This window comes from Eschrichtius robustus, chromosome 5 (genome assembly GCF_028021215.1).
Source record: "Eschrichtius robustus isolate mEscRob2 chromosome 5, mEscRob2.pri, whole genome shotgun sequence".
Classification (NCBI taxonomy): Eukaryota; Metazoa; Chordata; class Mammalia; order Artiodactyla; family Eschrichtiidae; genus Eschrichtius; species Eschrichtius robustus.
The window spans coordinates 34,556,978-34,571,207 of NC_090828.1; the positions used below are offsets into that span (position 1 = coordinate 34,556,978).

General features: G+C 41.5%; 1 protein-coding gene across 3 annotated transcripts in view; it reads right to left on the minus strand.

Moving 5' to 3' along the window:
- Nucleotides 1-5,887, minus strand: part of CASP8 (caspase 8) — a 30,537-nt gene extending 24,650 nt beyond the window's left edge. For 2 of the 3 annotated variants that reach the window (XM_068543831.1, XM_068543829.1), the window contains exons 1-2: nt 5,698-5,887; nt 3,381-3,444 (exon numbers count right to left, since the gene is read on the minus strand). The gene's annotated coding sequence lies outside the window, so the exon portion shown is untranslated. The remainder of the gene's footprint in view (nt 1-3,380; nt 3,445-5,697) is intronic. The other variant, XM_068543830.1, reaches the window with a different exon arrangement.
- Between the last annotated feature and the right edge of the window lie 8,343 nt (nt 5,888-14,230).

Below are 14,230 nucleotides of genomic sequence, written 5' to 3' on the forward strand. Positions count from 1 at the left end.
TGGAGAAAAGGGAACCCTCCTACACTGTTGGTGGGAATGTAAGTTGGTAAAGCCACTATGGAAAACAGTATGGAGGTTCCTCAGAAAACTAAAAATAGAATTACCATATGATCCAGCAATCCCACTCTTGGGCATATATCTAGACAAAACTCTAACCCAAAGAGATACATGCACCCCTATGTTCATAGCAGCACTATTCACAATAGCCAAGACATGGAAGCAACCTAAATATCCATTGACAGAGAAATGGATAAAGAAGATGTGGTACATATATACAATGGAATATTACTCAGCTGTAAAAAAAGAATGAAATAATGCCATTTGCAGCAACATGGATGCAACTAGAGATTATCATGCTAAGTAAGTCAGAAAGAGAACGACAAATACCATATGATATCACTTATATGTGGAATCTAAAATATGACATAAATGAACCTATCTATGAAACAGAAACAGACCTGTGGTTGCCAAGGGGGAGGGGGTTGGGGCAGGGATATAGTCAGAAGTTGGGTTAACAGATGTAAGCATTTATGTATAGCATGGAGACCTATATTCAGTATCCTATGACAAACCATAATGGAAAAGAATATTAAAAAAAGAATGTGTATATATGTATTACTGAATCACTTTGCTGTACAGCAGAAATTAACACAACATTGTAAATCAACTATACTTCAATTTTTTAAAAATTAAAGTAAAATAAAAACAAAGATAAATGCCTAATAATCTTACTGTCCTTCCTACCAAATATTTTACGCATATATATTTTCCCTCATATTTAAACACCATATTTCTGAGGTATACGTGGACTTTTCCACTGATAATATTATAAGTACATCTTGATGTCTTTATTTTTTCTTCTACAGCATGGATTTTTAAACCTGTAAGGCATCTAATGATATGAATGGGCAAGAATTTATCTAACCAGTCTCTGATTACATTTAGGATGATCTTAAAATGCAAATCTTCATGTATAACTCTGATTATTTTATTAGAATAATTTCCTAGAAATAGGATTACTGAGACAAAAGGAATAAAGATTTTTAAGGCTTTTGTTACATATTCAATAGCATTTTCTGACAGTACAAAAAAAATTCCAATCCAAGGCCAGGATGACGTGAGTTTGGATATAACATGATGGGCTCCTGTACTCTATGGCCAGTTCACCTCACTCGTTTCATTATCTTTGCAATAGCCTGACAATGCTTTCTAAATTATTTTTGCATCATATTAAGATGGACACTTAGTAGGGAAAGTGCTGGCAAGGCTTCTTTTCTGACCCAGCTTTTTCCAGAACACATTGTGGTATAATATTGTCTTTGTTTGTTTAGGTCACACATCTCTTTGATCGTAGTGCCTGGGAAGCACTATTACCTGCTCTACATTTTATACCATTAACAATGGGCCACCTCTAGGTTCTGGCTCTATAGGAACAGGGACCAAGAGGCACTTCATTTTTTATGGGCCCTGGGTTTACTGCATGCACTCATGAGCTAGAAACTTTGTTAGAGTAATATTTTAAGGAGAATAGTCATTGTTGTATTTTTCTCATCCTAAAGTAGTAAAAGTAACACTTATTCCTTAGAGAACTTTTAAAAGAAAAATAAAAATCACTTAGAAAAAAATCACTTAGAAAAACTTAGAAGTAATTTTGGGGTCAAATTTGGTGGGTTTTTTCCCATTTTATTCACATATTCATATATATATACATATATAATGTGTGTGCATATACATATGCCGAATATATAAATTCGAATATAAATTTGAATATATTGATTTATATTGCATACAAGGTGGAAGAGAGGGATGGGAATGGAATGGCCTCCAGAATTTTTCTTTTATTTTCAATTATATAATAATAATAAATCCATATAAATATATTTGTATTATATGATATATAAGTATATCTAATATTTTTATAATAAATGTGTGCCCCAAAGTATTTTGATATAAATAAATTTTTATATTATGATGTGTGTTTATAACATACAACCATATAAGCATAAAAATATTTTTCTTGTCTCATTTACTGCAATCCTCTGAAGAAATTGCTATTATCATCCTCATTTTACCACTGTGAAAAATCAGTTCAGAAATAAGCTAGTGAGAGGCGTCAGGCCCAGGTTTGAGCATCTCACTCAAGGGTCTCGATGACAGACCCTGCAAAGATTTAGAATTTATTCTGATTCCAGTTGGAAGCCAGTGAAGGAATTTAATGAAGAAGGACACATAATCAAAATATTTTTAAACATTATGAATTACTTAAAATTTTAAAAGACTAAAGAAACCCCCAAAACACAGAAACAAGAATTCTTAACAAGTCTACAAAAGCAAAGAGAGGGTCAGAACCTTACAAACCAAGCCGGTACATGCTGGAGCCTGGATTTAGACCTCATCCCAGAGTCCCAAATTAGCACTGCCTTTTGTGCCACAATTAAATTGCAAATAAATCTCATCTATCACAAACAATCCTTCTAGCGACGTTCTAGCAACACCTTAGCTCTTTTGGTGATATGGAAAACTACCTCAAAGCTGGAGAAAATAAACCCAAAATTTGCATTACTCTTCTGAGACAAAAATCCGTTACCTCATTCAAAGCTTGAGAGTACTGGAAAGCCGCTCTCAGGCCCAAACCCCTAAGCAATAGGGTGACTACTCTCTCCAGTCCAGGATGACCACCCCAAACTGGGGTTCCCCCAGAACCTGCCAGATGTCCACCCTGCACACAAACACTCTCCGCTGCAGGGTCCCAGCCAGGGCCATCACACAGCCCAGGAAAGGTGTTCAAATCGCGATAAAACTTAGAGCCAACCAAACTGAAGAAATTCATAACTCCACCTATAAATGCTTAACCCCACAAGTACTGATTATCAGTCTATGCTTGCCATTATATTATTCCCTGTACTGTCTTGTACCCTTCTAATTTCTCAAAAATAAATAAATAAATAAATAATTGAGTTCTTAGCACTGTTTCTGTTTACGTGCGTGTCTGTTTATGTGTATGTGTGTGTTTATACTGGTGGTCTGAGTGTCGGCAGATTGATAAGCTATAGCAGCAAAGTCAGTTGAGAGTTGAGTTTTGGTTTCTATTCTTTGACAACTCGGCATAAGGACGAGGCCTCTGTACAGATAACTGAACTTGGAGTATTTTCCCCTAAAAATCAGGGATGCATCAACCGAAGCTGGAGGGGCCTGGAGATCTGGGACCCGTGGGCCCTCACTACGGCCCTGGGAAGCACTGCTAACTCTCCTGGTTTCCGCATCTACACTCATATACAAGGATCACCCCATGAGCCCCGAGGCCACCAGATCCCACCCTCAGTAGCCTAGAAAATTCTAGAATCAAAAACCTTCCTCTCTACAAGCCCATCCAACCTTACCAGAGGCAAGTCCCAGAACCCTCACAGCGGCAGCCGCTTCACAGGCCTCTCTCTCCTGGCACATCTAAGAAAAGAATGAAGTCAAATGAAGAACCAACAGCACAGCTCACTTACTTCCTGTTTTCGAAACTCCTGAGTCACTAGTGAGGTAGGCTGGCCTCCAGGCAGCACCCCCGTCTAGATCTCTAAGAGGAAGCCTGTGAAAGAGGAGGCAGGTGCCGGGAGGGGACCCTGGCCACCTGAGCTCTGGCTCTGGCTGTGTGACTTTGGACGGATCAGTTTCTCTTCGGGGCCTCCTTACCACATTCCAACAGGAGAAAGTTTGAACTGGATGATAGCTAAGAACCCTTTCTTTTCATATTGCAGGAATTTACAGATTTTTAGGGGCTCATTATGAAGACTTTAATGGTTTCATTCAATAATATTCATTGAGCACTCCTGAGTGGTCTTGAGATCTGTAAACTGCAGGCCCCTCACCACAGCTCTCAGAGGGTCTACTGACCCTCACAGAAACTCTCTTGGTTTCCCCATCTACACTCACATACACGATCACCTCCGTGAGCCCGATGCCACAAGACCCCACCCTCAGCAGCCCAGAAAACTCTAGAATCATAGTCCTTCCTCCCAAAAGGCCCAATCGAGCTCACCAAAAAGACAAATCTTGGGGCCCTTACCATGAACTGGGCCCTGGAGATAGAACAGAGAACAAAGTACACATTAGCCCTGCCTTTTTGCTCTCAATCAGTTGAAATGTTTTCTGCTGATAAAACTAGAGAGAGAGAAAAAAAAAAAAAAATCAAACACCTCTCTTCTTTGAAACTGCCTTTTTTCTTTCCCCAAATGGAATATTAGCTTTCAGAGGGCAGAGCTCACGGCTGAGAGGATTAATGAGATGTCTGCAAGTGTCCCTCCACCTGCAGAGGGCTAGGGAAGGGTGCCGTGGTCCTATCGTGCCCTTTGCTACCCCAACTCTGCCCCGAGAACTCTGAGTGAGAGCACAGTAACAGAATGAAATCCTGTTAGTGGCTAAATCCTAGCCCAGGAGGTGCTCCCTGACTCTTTCTTGCGGCCTCCTGAGCATACACTCAGCTTTCATCCCGCTGTTTTATAGCTAGTTTCTGTCCGAGGCTGTGAGCTTCACAAAGGCAGAGACCGAATATTTCATGCCCGTTCGCAGGATGTGCCACAGGAGTAGCAATATCTAGAACATACAAAGGTTTCCTGCAAATCAACGAGGAAAAGAAACCCTGGAGAAGGACAATGGATATGGACACAGGGTTCCTTGACAGGGATACTCAGATGGCCAAAGTGTACGAATGACACTCAGACTCATGAGTAAGCTGGGAAGTGCCAAAATAAAGCAAGGAGCGCCCTACTTTGTACCTATCAGAAGGGCAAAGGTTTGCAAGCTGGATCAGGCTAAAGATTGGTGGGCAAGTTCTTCTATAGTCCTTATATAGGATTGAGAGACTGTCCATCATGGAATAATAAGTAGCGGTTACAAAGTGGGACCTGGCAAATTACATACAACTTAAAGTACAGTGCTTACTTGAAAAACAAAAAAAGTCAGAAACGGAACAAGCAGAATACAAGACAAATAATACTGATACGTGATAATAATTGCCAACACTTACTGGGTACTTAGTAGTGCCAGTCACTGTTCTAAGTGGCTCATGCTGTTATTATCAACTTAAATCTTCACAACCACCTCATGAGGGAGTGTTAAACCCATTTAATGATGAGGAAACAGAGGTACAGAGAAATTACTTTCTTGTTCCTGATCGCACAGTTTAAAAAGTAGCGTACACACAGAAAACACGGACACATTTTGCAAAGATACAGAACAATTCAAGGATATGTATCAAAAGATTTAGAGGGTCATCTTTGGGAGGGTAGGAGATAGGGTGGGAGTGGGGAAATCAAAGAAAGTACCTAGAACAGAGCAGGGTAGAGGGGCCCATAAGCCTTAGAGACCAAAGGCTACAGGGAATAGGGATCTGACAGGGTGATTAACTTAACCCTCTGCCCCAGGCCAAACGGAAAATAATATAAACATAAGTAGGTAAATAAAGTCTTGTAGAATTTCCAAAGTAATCCAGCAGGAGAGAGACAGTGTGTCTGTATTTGAGGCAGCAGAGGAACTGGAGATTCCTCAGAGTTAAAAAGTAGCAAAGTCAGTGGTTGTGGTTCAGAGAGAAACCCAATCCAAGATCTGGGGCCCTAGCAGGACCCAGAGGTGACTCCATTCCGCAGGTCTGATCTGCCCCTTGAGTGGGCAACGTGGTATCCAGAAGCCACTTCTGCACCAGACACTCACCTGCTCCACCCTGGCAACATCAGAGTCACCAAGCTCCCGATGCCAAGACCCCTAGACTGCCTAACTTCACACGTTCCAATTACTGAGGCGGGTTCTTACAACCGGAGAAAAATCCCTGGAAACGAGGCAAGGGGGAGGGGGAGGAAGGAGGTGGGGTTGGAAAGGCCTCCAGGAAGAAGTTTTCTTTTACTTTCGATCACTCAACCAGGCTTTTCTGCCTATCCCTGCAGACTCACTTCCTGTTTCTCTCCTCTCCACATTCAGAATTTACTAGCGAATTCAGCAGGGCTTTGAAACATCGCGAGATAAAAGAAAGAGAACCTGTGAAACCATTGCCCTCCGGCAGAAGGGCAAAATCTGGTCTTCAGTAAGAGAGAAAGAAAATTCCTGAACAGAGAGAACTAGAGAATAAAATTGACTTTGAAAACTGGAAAACAGAGGTGACTCACTCGAACAGAAAATGTTTCTTATTTAAAGGAACCGATACCCAATTTCCAAACATTCAGAAGTGGTAGATGACAGACGATTCATCAATATGCAAACTAAAAACCAGGAAGCTGTATACTCACTACGTTTAGTGTATATAAGGCCTATGATTTTTAAAGACAGATTTGAGACTGTCTGTGGCAAGTAAAAATGCCATTCTTCCTTGAAAAGGGTCTGGGGAAAGGAATTATTCCGCTATTCTGTGGCCCAAATCTCAGCACTGAAGCCATGGACCAGCCCCCCATATCATCTGGCAAGAGCTCTTCTTGGGTCGAAGCAGATCTCTTGCTGAGATGTGGGGACATCCTGCACAAAAAGGGATGTGGGTCTGGCCCAGCCCTAAGCAAGGGTAACAGTCCCTGGCCAATGCCGTGCCTTAGTGACCGGTACCTGTCCAGTGCCGAGCCTGGAGTGGTGGTAATGCGGAGATCTGTCCCCCAGGACCCTGAGCCCCCAAACCTCCCCAGCTTTTCTTCATCTTCCATCCCCTTCTCACCCTCTGCCTCCGTTTCCTGTTTGAATTTTTTTAAAGGTTTTCTGCCTTTTTGTTTTTACACCTTGTACATTTTATAACAAAAACACCAAAAATAATACAATACCTATATGTTGTACTTTTACATCAATTATCTCTAATTCTCACAGCAAAGTAGAGGATTGTTCTCCCATGTCATGGATGAAGAAACAGAGACTCAAATGAATACCCAAATTCGAACTCCGTCCTGTTGGACCAAAAACAAGGATTTTTCCACCATAACACACTATCTCCCCTTCCCCAACATTTAGGATTTGAAATGAACCATGTGGATGGAAGAGCAGTAAATTTAAACTAACCTATGCACAGAGGTCACAAGGTCACCTATGAAAAAGGAGTCCGCCTAATGGCACCTGCTAATATTTAATAAACATTTTGTGTGTGCAAGGCACAGCCACCCAAACTGGCTCATTTCACCTTCTGAACAATTCTCAGAAGTGGATGCTCCCATTTGAGTGACAAAACTGAGGTTTGGAGAGGTGAAAGACTTGGACAAGTACCTTCAGCTAGTGAGTGGCAGAATGAGTTTTGTGTGCCTCTCTAAGACCCTGAGAGGTTAATCAGTGTCTGAACATTAATACACACCCATGGTTCTCAACTTGACTGATCTGAGGGTTAACTGAGGAGGTTTAAAAAAAATACCAGTCTTCAGGCCCCAGCTTTGGAATTCCTACCTGAGCAGAATTACAGGAAGTAAAACAGACTGAGCACTTAAAGGAGTGCCTGGACCTTTGACAGTTCTCAGTAAATATTCACTACCACTGTGTTACATAAGCTCACAATATCTGTAAGATGGCTACGAATTATTAGACACATTGTACAGATGAGGAAACTAAGTTCAGTGTCAGTCAGCTGACAAACTGCACGGCCAACACAGGATCCCAAGATTGTCTCACTTGAGAGTTTACGTCCATCCCCCAGCCCCCAGCCTGGCAGAAATGGATGACCCACCGCAGGCATCCAGGGGGCCATACTGAGGAGGAATGGGGGAGTCTCAGGGCTTTGATGTGTCATTTGTAAGGTATTGATCCTAGGCTCTCCCAGTCTTAGATCTTTTTAAAAAGGAAGATGAATAATCAACAAGTGAATTGTGAACCTGAAGTTGGTTAAATTCCTTTTGTGATCTTCCAGGATCAATATTAATTTACTTGCTCTAACCAGTTTCTTGCCTCCATCTTGAGCTGTCCGTCTGCGTGATTATTTACATCGAAATGAATAATGTACCTGGTCTTTAGTCCTGGGGAAGCTGGAAAACCTGGAGGTGCTTCAGTTCAGCAGGACATGGGGGAGCTGGCCCCTGCCCAGCGCGGGGTGAGGACAGCCTGGTTTGACTTAACTGCCGGGAGGTTTCCACCCTCCTGAATCTCAGCTCCCACCTGATGGCCTGCTCCAGAGACTCATGTCTACTAATCTGCTAAAAGCAGATTTGGATCTGTACATTTCCCTGAGAAAGCCAAGAATGACTAAACCTCCTTTCAGCTGGCTGGAGCACACCAGTCCCATTGATCTGGACTTGAACCACAGGACATTAGTCAAGGACAAATCAAGGACAAATACTGACAGTGAAACAAAAATCCCCTGAACAAGCATGCTCTTTTGTTGGTTACTTCTCTTTTAAGTTGTATACAACTGACCCATAGGCCAGGTGGCCACAGGCCAGGTGGTCTGGTATGTGCATTCTATTGGGCCCCTCTTCCCCCTTCCTCAAGCTGGCCTTGGCTCTGGCCTTAGACCCCTGAAGGGAATGGTGAGGGAAAGAAAAGGAGACTGCATTCCAATCCATCTATTTCATCCCCTCCCGGCCACATGGGAAGAGACTCAGCCAATTCTCTAAAAGTTTTTAACAGCTAGGTTTTTAAGTCTTTGATTTTTGTTTTGGTATTGAGATGACTAGACAGTCATGAGCAGGTAGAAGAAGAGTTTACATCACTGACCCGAAGTGTATATTCTGCAATTTGCTGGGTGCCAGTACCTGCCCCCTCTACTTCCACAAAAGATACTACTGCAAACAAGAACCCATCCCACTGATCTAGAAAGGAAGAAATTGAGGTAATTGTTAGGCTGTGATGCAATATTCATGTCATCAACTTAGCTTTTTAAATATTTTCTTGGAGGTCTGAGCACAGTCAAGGTGAAAGTCCTCCAAGTCCCAGCTACACTCTATGCCCACCCCCAGGAACCATTTCTTGGGAATAATTTCTCAGTACCTCAAACCCTAAGGACAAATGTCAAGAGCCATTAAATTTTTTTTTATTATTATGGTAAAATATACATAACATAAAATTTACCATTCTAACCATATTTAAGTGTACATTTCAGTGGCATTAAGTACATTCACATTGTTGTGGTACCATCCCTATCATCCAAGAGCCACCGTTTTTTTAAATTGAAATATAGTTGGTTTACAATATTATGTTAGTTTCTGGTGTACAGCAAAGTGATTCATATATATATATACTTTTTAATATCCTTTTCCATTATGGTTTATCACAGGATATTGAATATAGTTCCCTGTGCTATACAGTAGGACCTTGTTGTTTATCTATTTTATATACAGTAGTTTGTAGCACGATGCAGTTTTAAAGTGTTCTCCCTACTTTATCTCATTTATCTCATTGGTGAGCACATTTTTTAGCCTAAAGCAGGCAGGGCAGGTGTTACAAAGACATTTAGAACACCAAAGGCCAGAAAGGTGAAGTGACTGAGCTGGGACTACCCAGCTACTGTATCTGCATGCAGCACTAGTGACTCCTTCTTTTAAAAAAAATCAAAAGATGGGAGGATTATTCCCTGAAACACATGTTTTTTCCCTTTTAAAAGAAGTCACTCCTCGGGACTTCCCTGGTGGCATGGTGGTTAAGAATCCGCCTGCCAACACAGGGGACATGGGTTAGAGCCCTGGTCCAGGAAGATCCCACATGCCGCAGAGCAGCTAAGCCCGTGCGCCACAACTACTGAGCCTGTGCTCTAGAGCCCGTGAGCCACAACTACTGAGCCCACGTGCCACAACTACTGAAACCCACGCACCTAGAGCCCGTGCTCCGCAACAAGAGAAGCCACCGCAATGAGAAGCCCGTGCACTGCAGAGTAGCCCCCGATCGCTGCAACTAGCGAAAGCCCACATGCAGCAACGAAGACCCAACGCAGCCAAAAATAAATAAATAAATAAATAAATTTATTTTAAAAAAAAGAAGAAGAAGTCACTCCTCATTTTCTGCAAGGGAAATTCATTTCATTTTTTCTCGGTACAAAAAGGATTTCAAGAATGTCTATGGTAGTAACAGTTAAACACTTTCATTTTAAAAATTGGGTAATGATTTTTTTCCTCAAAGCTATTACTAAAAATAATTACAATACACCCGTTCTCAGTAGTAGCACAGCTAGCATGCAGATACAGGTAAGCCCAGGTGAGATGGCCAAGTGGCAAAATGTGTATTTGGTGTCTTCCCTGGATAGGACATTGTTTCTTCCCCCAGAAGTGTCCTCCCAGGCTCACTTGGATTCCTATCTACTCCAGCTTTCAACAGACCCTGAAACAAAATGATGTAGTAGGAGGGTTAGTGCAATTTCTTATTTATCTTTCTTGTGATAGTCTACACAAAAGGAAAAGCAAACATATATTTGCATTGACTTTAATTTTTGCACTAATTATTTGTATATTTGTATAAACATTGTGTGCATGTGTGTGTATTCTATCATTTTTTCATCTAACTCTATCTTGTATCTCTTTCTACATTAGTACTTATGAACGGCCTCTGTCCTCTTTATTACTGCTCAGTGCTTCTAAGCTAGAGTTTAACACTGCTTGGGACAATGTGCATTTTAGCCAGTGTCTCTGCAAACCCACTGGGGTTCCTCAGAACAAGTTGAAGAGAAAAAAATGGCATGTTGTACCTGAGGCTGACCCTGGGAGCCATGCTGTCTGATTCACTCACAGGAAGGGGCAGTTGGCCAGGGAGCAAAAGGGCCAGGTTTTAGGACTGGGTCTCTGGTTATAAATGCTCCAAATCGGACTTTCTCTTTTTCTTTTTCTTTTTTTTTCCTCTCTAAAGGTATTCAGAAGGAGATTAAGCTAAAGAGCCCAGATAATAGTCATTCCAATGAACACCTTAGAGGTGTTGATAAAATCTATATTCATTCATGATTAAACAAACATTGATTAAGTGCCCAGTGATTGTTTATGTTTCACAAAATGAAAAGAAAAGGTCATGGGTAGACACAAAAGCTAGGTTATCAAGTTAACTTTTTTGTGCTTTACAACATTATGATACAAACTTCCAGTTTCTGAGAGAATGAGTCACCCCTCATCTGACACAACATATTGTAGAGGCTCCGAATATGCCTAAAGATTATTTTGAGATGGAGGCAAATGAGAATCAGCAGATACAGAAAGAAGCCTTTTGTAGCATCCCTTATCTGACTAAAAGTAGCAGATTCTGAGAAGTGAAGTCTGCCATGAATCCCTCTCCCAGGGAAGTTCTATGGCCATGAAGAAGAAAGTCTGCACCAAGATGGACCTGCATGAACAAATGTAGTTTGCCCAATATATTTACCTTCCCAAAGTTTATCACTCTTGGAAGCCTAAAGCCTTTATTACCTTTGTCTTGTCACTTCTCTGCATATTTATTGTTCTTTGCTAAGATGCTATATAAGCCCAAGTTCTAACCACCCTTTTGAGTCCCGAATCCCTGAGGTTTCTCCGGCTTGATGTGCTTTGCATGCATAATAAACTGTTTTTCTCTTGTTCATCTGGCTTTTGTCAGTATAATTTGCAGGGTCTGAGGCAAAGAGCTTAGGAGGGTACAGAGAAAAAGGTTTTCCTCCTCTACAGAGTCAAGAGTCATCCCAGTGACAGAGCAGAGAGGCATGGTCTCCTTCTTGTTTCTCACTCTCTTTTGTGCAAGGATGATGAATGAAATTTTCCTGGTGGCTCAGAATTTCAGCTAAATCTCAACAGTTAAGGGCAACTGTATCCCTATATACTAAAGAGAAAATGCTAGCAGCATTCTGGTGGGAGTAATAAAAGACAGTGTATAAATCATGTCTTTTATTTTGTACTTTCAATGCTTCAACATCTTGAGGCCTTGCTCATCTTGGAGAGACTGCCCCTCCCCAGGTGTTTCATTCCCAGAAAGACCACACACCAGGCCGGCCAGCGAGGCTTTCAAATGCAGATCAACCAATGCAGAGTCCCTACCCCCAACCACCTCCTTCATCAAGATTTTACACTCTGGGACACTATTCCCCTGCACTCTAGAGACATGTACCAGAAAACTAGGGGCACCCCTTACATCCCAGAGCCCATTGAAATGATGCAGACTAACCCAACCTAAGCCTGATTGCCCTGCCTCAACAATTCCTTCCCACGGAAACCACAGTAAAGGCTCTTGCCCACATTTCCCCTTCACATCATCTGCCTCCTGACCAACTGATGCTTTCCCATGTGGTCCTGCATAATGTGCCCCTTCTCCTGGGATCTGTGAGTATAAACTTCCTCAAGAAAGTCATTTCCATGTCTGCATATCTCACCATACCTGATTAAAGCAAATCCCAGGTACCCTTACAACTGATATCCACACTGGTTTTCTTTGACACTTTCCACCCCATCCTGTATAGTCTACAGGAGCAGAAAATGGAGTTCCTTCAGAGAGAGAATCAGGGCAGAAGGAGAACTGAAATTTAGGTGAGACTGGATCCAGTGGCAGAGGAATGGACTTATGCTTGTCTACAGAGTCCTAGTGAGGAGGGAAAAGAGAAAATATACCTATTGCAACGTTACGGGGTGGGGCGGAGTCTTATGGAACTAAACCCTTAATCTGTGAGATCTGATGCTATCTCCAGGTAGGTAGTTTCAGAACTGAGTTAAATTCCTGGTCAGTGTCCTCAGAGAATTGAGTTAATTGCTTGGTGGTGTGAGAAGAAAATACACAGCAGAGTTAGGGAACACCCTCACTTCTCACACCAACTGCAACTTCAAGAGGTTCCCAAAAACACCCTGAGGTGTGATAATTGAAGGCTATTAAACTCATAGTTATGATTTATTACAGGGAAAAGATACAGATTAAAATGAGTCCAGCAGGTACATGTAAAAGTATGAAATTAGAACACTCCCTGACACCATACACAAAAATAAACTCAAAATGGATTAAAGACCTAAGTGTAAGGCCAGACACTATCAAACTCTTAGAGGAAAACATAGGCAGAACACTCTATGACATAAATCACAGCAAGATCCTTTTTGACCCAGCTCCTAGAGAAATGGAAATAAAAACACAAATAAACAAATGGGACCTAATGAAACTTAAAAGCTTTTGCACAGCAAAGGAAACCATAAACAAGATCAAAAGACAACCCTCAGAATGGGAGAAAATATTTGCAAATGAAGCAACTGACAGAGGATTAATCTCCAAGGTTTACAAGCAGCTCATGCAGCTCAATAACAAAAAAACAAACAACCCAATACAAAAATGGGCAGAAGACCTAAATAGACATTTCTCCAAAGAAGATATACAGATTGCCAACAGACACATGAAAGAATGCTCAACATCATTAATCATTAGAGAAATGCAAATCAAAACTACAATGAGATATCATCTCACACCTGTCAGAATGGCCATCATCAAAAAATCTAGAAACAAGAAATGCTGGAGAGGGTGTGGAGAAAGGGGAACGCTCTTGCACTGTTGGTGGGAATGTAAATTGATACAGCCACTATGGAGAACAGTATGGAGGTTCCTTAAAAAACTAAAAATAGAACTACCATACGACCCAGCCATCCCACTACTGGGCATATACCCTGAGAAAACCATAATTCAAAAAGAGTCATGTACCAAAATGTTCATTGCAGCTCTATTTACAATAGCCAGGACATGGAAGCAACCTAAGTGTCCATCTTCGGATGAATGGATAAAGAAGATGTGGCACATATATACAATGGAATATTACTCAGCCATAAAAAGAAACGAAGTGGAGGTATTTGTAATGAGGTGGATGGAGTTAGAGTCTGTCATACAGAGTGAAGTAAGTCAGAAAGAGAAAAACAAATACAGTATGCTAACACATATATATGGAATCTAAGGAGAAAAAAAAAAAAGGTCAGGAAGAACCTAGTGGCAAGACGGGAATAAAGACACAGACCTACTAGAGAATGGACTTGAGGATATGGGGAGGGGGAGGGGTGAGATGTGACAGGGTGAGAGAGTGTCATGGACATATATACACTACCAAATGTAAAATAGATAGCTAGTGGGAAGCAGCCGCATAGCACAGGGAGATCAGCTTGGTGCTTTGTGACCACCTAGAGGGGTGGGATGGGGAGGGTGGGAGGGAGGGAGATGCAAGAGGGAAGAGATATGGGAACATATGTATATGTATAACTGATTCACTTTGTTATAAAGCAGAAACTAACACACCATTGTAAAGCAATTATACTTCAATAAAGATGTTTAAAAAAAAAAAAAAATGAGTCCAGGATTCCATAGCTGAGCTTCCAGTTGTCTTCTCCGCATGGAGTCA